Raw genomic sequence first — 9,704 nt, forward strand, 5'->3', positions numbered from 1 at the left:
CATGATCATTGATTCAAATTAATCAAAAGTTTAAATTTACAATCCACATGCATTTTATTATCCAATTAGGATTTAGAAATTAAATTGAATTATTTAATAAATTAAATTAGAAAAATTAATAAAATGTTTCTCTTCCTCCTATTACTAGTCGCCATGTGTCCGTTCTTATCCACCCATTGGTGAGATCCGCGCGCCCTCTTATCTTTTTCTTAGTGTTGGCAAAAGGAAAAAAGGGGAGGAGAGATTTTTCTCCAACGGCCTCACACCTCTCTCCAATAACTCTCTCTGACCACTAGTAAAAAGAGGAGGCTCTCCCTTAAATGAAGGAGGACAGCTGGCCACATTAAAGGGGGAACGAAAAAAAGCAAGTTCATTGAGAGTTTTCTTTCTCAGAAAAACGAGGAGGGACCTCTTCTTCTCCCTTAACGCAAACGCGACCCCTCTTCCCTCAATCTCTCCAGTAACCTCCAAACCATCACCACTCACATTCTTCACCCATACTCCCTCCGCCGGACACACCAATCCAACAAACGTCACTGAAAGAACAAATCGCTCCTCCGTCTCACATCTCCGACGATCCTCCACCAACCGTGATTCCCTCCGCACGACTTTCATCTTCTCCATCGTTTGCCATCATGAATAACAACACCATCAACAACACCCTTCACTCACCTCCGCGGCGAATCCGGACCACCGTCCCATCCAACCTTCCACCACAAATCTAACCTCCATTGTTCGCACACCCTCATCATCATCTAAACCGCACTACCTTCCATTGATACAAGAAGAGATTACTAGAAAAGGTTGCTTTCATGAAGAAATATGTTTAGGGATTTGGTTTGTGATGTCGTGTTCAAGATGATGACGTTCAACTTCGTCTCCGATACGGCGGTGTTTAGTCAGAGATTGTGGTTCCCTCTTTTGTAACTTTAGAGAGCAGATGCGACCATAAACTCGCGACAACCTTCAGTTTTCGCGGTAACCCCATTTGGGATCAAATAGGGTGCGCGATATTGGAAGCCTTGAGCATCATACAAAGATCGTTATTAAGATCCATAAGCTTTATCAATAAAAAACAATTTCCAGCTCTGAACGTGGTTTAGTAATGACGCAATACCAAGCAATCACTTCGGTTCGTCCTTCCATCAACTCGGTAACAATTTAAACTATGAACTTATTTGGTTTTTAACGTGTATGATGTTATGGCGAGTCGGTGTTTCATCTCTATTTTGGTTACTGATGTTCTATTGTTATTTTGGATGAGTATAAATAAGGTTGTGAGATGTAAATAATTGGTAATAGGCTGCTGTTCCATATCATTTTGCTGAAGATTTTCTTTGTTGTTTTGTTTGGTCCTGCAATCGCATGAATATGTTGCCATGACTACCTTTGATTTTGATTACTTCGCTACTTTTACCCATAACTCCGACATCAAGTGCACCATCGTGCTGCCGATATGTTGATGAAACATTACCGAAATTGGTTGCGTTGAGCTCGCGTTGGTTTATTGTTTTTTTTACTTCACATTTTCATTGCAAATCTTATAATGAGTGGTTGTGTTTGTTTTATTGTTCTTCTTTTATTTCGGCAAAATCAGAGAAAAAAGGGATGGATTCGGTCCAAGTTCTTACAATTTGTTTTCTCAGAATTAAGTGCCACGTGCCTTCTAGGCATTGGCCTATTTTTGTGTTGAAAAGTCAAAATCATTTTTCTTAATATTATTGTTCACATTTTACCATATATTTGTTTTTATAGGTTTTTAGAAAAATGAATCAAATATGGGGTTATTAAGGATGAATCTCATTTGAGTATTAGGCCTTCATGTATGTTAGGTCCAATAACTATTCTTTTTTACACCTCCCATATGCGTGGTAAACATTTTTGCAATATTGTACATGAATTTTTGTTACTACTATGTGGTTGCGTTTAAGATAAGATGTTGCTTAAATTAATGGATTCGACTTTTTCATGTCCATATGCCACCAAAGTTTCAATAAATAAAAAGACCATTTCACCGCGTTATGATATTGCGAATGACATTAACCATGTTGTCATTTTGTACAAACCGGTTTTGAGCACAGCGATTCAATTAAATAAAGCAATACCGTCATTTAATCATTCCTCTTTAATTATAATAAATTAATTAATTAAATTTTGACCAATTAGTTAATTGCTATTAATTAATTTTAATTAACTTGATTGCTTGAGTTAATTAAATAATTTTGATAATTAATCTTAATTAATTTAGTTAATCAATTTAATCGAACTTTAATCAACTAATTTTGATAATTAAATGTTGATCAACTCCATCACCAATTCAATTTCATCATCAATTCAAAACCACTTTAAACCACTAAAACCACACAATTCTCGATTCAATGTCGAGCCCCCCCACCCCAACTTCCATACCTTTGTAAGTCGATCGCTTTTAAGCATCACCATCAGCCTCACATAGCTTACTCTTGGGCTTTCTTACAATGACACCTATTCGGTTTTAATTAATCGATTAGATGATTGATTCACTAAATAAAATCCGATTCATTCGCAAACACCAATTTAAAACCTCGATCCAATGTCGAGTATTTTATTCAAAATTAATTAAAAACACCTAATTACGATTAAACACCATTTCATTTGGAAATGAAAAAGGGGGATGGTTTTGAGTTTTCAATTCCTCTCCACGATTATTTGAATGCGAGTTCTCTTACTCGGTTAGTCAAACAATCGTCACTTTTAACTCGCCCAAACTTAACCTAATCAATTTATTTTCATAATAATGAAATGAAAAGGGGGATGGTTTTAAGCCTTTAACTCCTCTCCTCAGTTGTTTGAATATGAGTTCTCTTACTCGGTTAGTCGAATAACTGTCATGTTTTCACAAATTGATAAATTAACCAAACCGTTTTCACAATAATCTACGCGAAAAGGGAGATGGTCTTGAGTTTTCGATTTCTCTCCTCAAATGCTTGGATATGAGTTATCTTACTCAGCTATTTAAAGTACTTGTCGTTTATTCTAAAATACATCAACCATACATGAACCTATTTTCATAGTCACTCGGATGAAAAAGAAAGTGGTCTAGAGTCTTCTATTCCCTTTCCCGACTATTAGGATATGAGTTGTTTGACTCGACTATCCGAGTATTCGTCATCCATTCAAAATACCTTAACTATCACCATTAAATCCTTTTTATAACTAAGGATGAAAAGGGAGATGGTCTAGAGCCTTCGATTCCTCTCCTCGACTATTAGGATACGAGTTGTCTTACTCGGCTATCCGAGTAATTGTCATCCAACAAAATGTCTCAACACATCAAATCTATCTTTTCTCGCCCACGTGCGATCGAAACCTATCAAACAAAACATCAAACACATTAACTAAACTTATCACCCCTGTGTGACCAAAACTCTTTTCAGAAAGAACACTGTTTAATCCCTTCTAACGCACGCAAGAAACCAGTGCTTAGGCCTCCTCCAAGAGTAGACAAGACAACGTTTAGCCTTTAGAACGCGATCTAAATAGTTGTTCATTAAAAGAAACCAACAGACCGTAGTTCCCCAAACTACGAATGCTCTGACTTCCTTATTGCACCATAAGGATACGTAGGCACGAGATTGCGAGATCTTAGCGAGCACACTAATAAAAACCTCCCTTTTCCCCCTTCAGAGGTTTCCATCCATCTCTATTTTTAATCCTTTACCCACTCGAAGAAAACAAACAACATTAATTAACATTCAAATCGCAAATTAAACTAAAAGGTTTCCGTTGAGTACAACGGACGTGAGGGATGCTAATACCTTCCCCTTGCGTAATTAACTCCCGAACCCAAATATGGTTGTGAGGACCATTATTCCATTTTTTAAGGTTTTATCGATATTTTCCTATTCCTTTATTGGAATAAATAAAGTTCGATTCGAACATAATTTTTTCGCGGCTATCGCGAGGGATCGCATTTTTTCGAGGTGCGATAGATGGCGACTCTGTTGGGGACTAAGCTCCAAGCAAAAGAGAGTGAAGCCTTACTTAGTTCAATTTTTGTATTGAGTGTTAACCTTGTTTGTTTGTTATCTTTATTCTGTTATTATTCTATTGTAATTATTGTGTTGTGGTTTATTTCCTATGATACTATTGGGGTTCTCTGGTTGTTGGTACTTTGTGAGATAGACTCTCTACCCGAGTCTGAGACAAACCATAAGATTAAGTTGGTGGTTGTGTAGTGGCTGCCCACACGGAGTCTTCCTTGTTGGGACGATACGAAAACCCCGCCTAGAGGAGATTCTCTTGAGATATTATTGTCCGACGAGCCTTCGTCATGACGATGGTGTTTCAAGTAGGATCAATGACTCTAGGGACCTTTCAACCCATTCTATCTGGCGGTTATGTAGTATTAACCTACGAAGTTTCAGACTTGTTGGGTTAATACGAAAACCCCAATAAGATGAGATCCCTTGGACGTATTATTACCTTACAGTAATATTTCCGACCTCGATCTATGACTCTGAGAACCTTGTTAGAACCTTGGATTCGAGAGTTGTGTAGTAGAATCCCCATGGAGCCTTCCTTGTTGGGACAATACGAAGGCCTCACCTAGAAGAGATTATCTTGAGGGTATTACTGTCCGATGAGTCTTCGTCACGGCAGTGACGTCCTCAAGAAGAATCGATGACTCTAGGAACCTATTAACCTTAGGACCTACCCTTGGGAATTTCAGTAATCGGGAAAACCTATGCTTCTTCCTATTATCCTGACGTACCCGACGTGTGAATGATCTTGAGTATTTGTATTCCTTTGCGAAAAACATGGCAAAATTTTCATGCATTGGCATATCATCGACATGCATTACATATCATTGTCTAGAAACAAAGACTTACACCATGTTTTACCCTTTGTTTAGTAACGCTGACTACTCGACACCAGTACGAGACACGCCGCAACTACAAGATGAAGCTCGAACAACTTGAGGCAAATCAAGTTTCAATGAGGATAGACATTGACTCTATTCAAGCAAAGATGGATCGTTTACTTGAGACCATGCTGCTCTTAGCCCAGAAGGAAAAGGATGCTGAGACTAGTGCCGAAGCTAGAAGAGTTGCTGCTCAGTTTGGATAGCCCTCGCTTAGCATCCCTGGAGTAACTAATCTTGATGGCAACCCTGCCCTTCCTAAAGGAGAACCTATCCCTATTCATGTTCCAATGGACAATGTGAACCCCCATGAGCATTCTGCTACATCTTCTCGGCACGGATCCATGATGGGTGATGAAGATCCGTATGATGCTTTCTTCATGCCACAACCCACCAAACCTGTTGTTGGAGGTCTTCTAGACCCAGTTGTTGAGAGACTCCATGCTTTGGAAGATAAATTCAAGTTCTTGGAGGTTCACACTACTCCCGGTTTGGACGCCGTCGATATGTGCTTGGTGCCAGGCCTCGTGATTCCGCAAAAATTCAAAGTCCCGGACTTTGACAAATACAAAGGGATCAGCTGTCCTAGAACTCACCTCAGAGCTTATTGTCGCAAGATGGATGCCCATATTAGCAATGATCAACTCTTGATTCATTACTTCCAAGATAGCCTCAGTGGGGCATCCTTGGAGTGGTATATGCAGCTAGAAAGAGGACAGGTCCAATAATGGAGAGATCTCGCTGAAGCCTTCCTTAGGCATTATAAATATAAAACTGATCTAGCACCCAATTGCACCTAGCTGCAATACATGACTCAACGCAACAATGAGTCATTTAAGGAATACACCCAGCGATGGGGAGAGCTTGCAGCTCGTGTCCAACCTCCTCTACTTGATAAGGAACTGATTGATATGTTTATGGGAACTCTTCATGCTCAATACATGGAGAAAATGGTAGGATCCATCTTCCCAACTTTTGTTGAGGTTGTCTCTATGGGAGAACGAATTAAGAGCCAGATCAGGAAAGGAAAGCTACCTTGCGCCATCAATGCTTCAGGTGGGATGAAGAAACCTTATCCCAATCTCCCAAAGAAGCCAGAAGGTCAGGCCAATGCCATAATGGGAGGAGGAGGATATAGGGCACATCTGTATGTTCCTATACCTTACCATCAGACTGCCGCTGTCATCCTAACACCATATCAGCCACCCTATCAGCCACCATATCAGCAACCATATCAACAACAATATCAACAGTCGTATCAACAGCCAGCTTACCAGCAGCCACAACAGAATCAACAGCAATGTGCTCCACAACAACGTCAACCTAACCAACAGAGGGCAAACAGGCCAGCAAGACATTTCGATCCTATGCCAATACCGTACAACAAGATCCTCCCCGACCTGCTAAAGGATGGATCATATGTTTTAAAGGAGCTAACGCCTGCAACTTCACCCTATCCACCAGGCTATGACACCAATGCTCACTGCGAGTATCATATGGGTGCCCCAGGGCACACAGTGGAGAATTGTAAGACCTTCAAGCACAAGGTCCAATACCTGATTGACAGCAAAGAAGTTTCTTTCACGCCAGTTAGGCCAAATGTTGCGACAAATCCCATGTCGGCGCATGTGGAGCAGAGTGAAGCTCGAAGATAAAGCTTCACACCGGCCTGAACGAGCAGAACAATTCCCAAACGAAGAATCAAGACATGAAGGCCCATTTCTTTGAATGATCATTATGCCATTTTTACCGTTTCACGTTCTTGTAATTTGTTCTTGATGATCTAAGTACTATATGCTTTAAACATTGTTATTTGTATTTGGTCTTATTAATGGGATGATTATGCATGTTCTGAATCAATCTTTCGTATTCACTCATATTATTGCATTTGCAAAGCACAAACACGTGCTTTTCCACTTCACCTTCTTTATCACACTATTGTTAGTAAATGTTGGAAGGAGGATGACGAAAACAAAATACTCATAATTGTTGATTGTATGCTTTCGAATAAAGTCCTGCTAATGATGTACAAGCATTGTTTCAAAACCCCAAACACCGGAGAGATAATGAGTTAATCCCTAGTCAACCACTTCGAGCCTAGAAGTAAGAGTTTCTTTCGGACCTACAAAACCCTTACGCTTAACTTGGGGCAGGGTAGTGTTCAGCTAATCAGTCTATGAATTACAAAGGTGAAATATCCCATACAAGGATCAATCACATGATATTCTTCGCACACATCCGGAAGTGTCGAAGGAACCATACAAAACCCCAAAGTGATATCGGTTGTTCTTCAATGACCAATGAATTGGCAGTCACAATTTTCAAAAAATGATCAAATCAAAGAAAGAGCCCGCTAAGTCAAACACTCTAAAAGGGGACTTAGGCAAAAACTGGGGCAGTCCCGATGGATTAAAGCCTCAAAAAGGCGGTCCATGCAAAAATTAGGGATCAAAATAAAAATCGAGAGAGACCATGAAAGTCCTCAACAAAACAAGATTCGGTGACCACCATACCCAAATCAACGAGTCACCAACATCCATGAGGAGAAAAATAAGATGACTGTCACTTCAAGAGATCTTACACTGTTAAACTCTCGTAAAAGTAAAGTGTCTGTCGAATTAACTGAACATAGGATTAGAGATCATCATGAATAAGGGGTGGGTTAAAATAAACTTTGAGCCTAATATCCTTTTGTTTCAATAGCCATGGACCAAGCCACGTTACAACCCTCAAAAGACCTAATTGAAGTAAAATTTATTCGGAAATCATACTACAACAAGGTTGTGTAAAGCTGACGCCTAAATATTTGCTAATATTCTATTCTCACTGTATCACTCACACACTAGTTAAGTCAACACCGCGTTTGGACTCATGGTCCACTCGTCACACACTACCATGACACTCCAAATGAATGATTGGTTTTTCAAAAATTGCATAACTACTGCATTAAAATCACCATTTCTTGAATGAACAATTCTTAAACTGCAAGTCAATACTTGACATCAAGGAAATTCCAACAAGGGGCAATTCGAGTGGTACTTAATCGTTGGTGCCAACACGAATCAAAACCATCTCATAACCCTATGGATCAGGGGCATGGCATCTTTTGATTATGTTGACTTAAGAAGTAGTCAGTGTAAGACAAATCTCCAAGCATCGTTTGATCAAGGAGGAAAAACACTTCGATACTCAGTCCGTCTGAGGCAAGTCCCACAAAGGCTAATCAAGGGGCAGACCAATTGCAAGAGTCATACATTGGAGGAAACGAACTCAGGCCATGTCATGGGATAACCACTCGTAAAAAGTTCCCTTGTTAAGGAGGATTCCATTCAAAACATCCTACAGACTGGGGCAAGGCAAGTCGCAAGGGGCAAGTTCCCTTCATAACTGTAAGTCGGTCAAGCAAACTGTGACAGACGCTGGAAATTGATTAAATTTACAACCAAGATGTTGAAACTTCACGCCAGTACAACACCATATGTCGACAAGAATCCTTGGGGCACATCAAAGGCATAATCATCATGCGTTGGTCATGTCGCTATGCTCATTAACAGGTCATCCGGACCCCCCAAAAGAAGAAGTCGAGATCGCCTCAGGGGAAAAGACACAACATATCAGTAAGAAATCAAAATCGGGGCACCAGGAGTATCCACATCTGTTGCGTGTTTATCACATCATCAACTATCGAGTGTCGGGAAGTCAGATCCTTTCACCAACCAATATTCCAACCTATATCGGCAACTACCAAAGAAAAAACAAATTCCACCTTACTGGCACTCCCATAAAAACAAATACAACCAACATTGGTATCCATAAAATACATCACCTTTAAAAAGGGGGGCCAATCCCAAACAAACCAATCATCCTTTGCATTCAAACGTGCACTGCGTGCATCACCTCATACATAACGCATACATGACATTTATGCATATAGCACGAATCAAGATCCAAGGTTTAGTCGTAGGTATCCAAGCCAACCCTCAGTTGACTCATTGTTATTTTCTCTGAGTGAGTTCCTATCTTGTCTTGTTGGGTTTTCCCCATTGAGTTTCATCCTTTAACCTTTTGTTGTTGAGATTTCATCCTCAGTAGAGTCAATGATTTCTTTGAATAAATTACAGACTTATTTGTTCCTCATTGAGCGCTCTTCAGTGAGTTTGTTTCCTTTAAAACTTTTTGTTGATAGAAATCACATCTTCCCGAGAATTATTTTCTACAACCTTTTGTTGTTTATACCCCAAGCAGTCTTACCCATTGATGTTCCAATACTACCCAACAGGTCTGTTCTATTTGAATTGTTGTCGATAGTCTGGTTTTCCAACAGGTTTCTCCTAATATCATCCTTTTGATGGAAGTTACTCAATCAATAATGTTGACCATCATCCTTTCGGTGATGGACATCATCCTTTTGGTGATAGAAATCTTTGAGTCCATTGGACCCGTTGTCATCCTTTTGGTGATGAAGATCTCTGTCTATATAGTTTAACCATCATCCTTTTGTTGATGGTGATCTCAGGTATTATGACTAATCATCATCTTTCCGGTGATGGCGTCCAGTTCGACCCTACTGTCATCCTTTTGGTGTCAGTGATATTTGAAGTTATTATGACTTATTATCACCCTTTTTGGTGGTAACGAGTTTTGTTATTGGTTTCACCTTCATCCTTTTGGTGATGGTGATTGTTGACTTATTATCATCCTTTTGGTGATAACAAGTTTTGTTATTGGTCTTACCTTCGTCCTTTTGGTAATGGTGATCATTGAAATTATTGACTTATTATCATCCTTTTGGTGGTAACAA

Source organism: Lathyrus oleraceus, chromosome 3 (assembly GCF_024323335.1).
Source record: "Lathyrus oleraceus cultivar Zhongwan6 chromosome 3, CAAS_Psat_ZW6_1.0, whole genome shotgun sequence".
Lineage (NCBI taxonomy): Eukaryota > Viridiplantae > Streptophyta > Magnoliopsida > Fabales > Fabaceae > Lathyrus > Lathyrus oleraceus.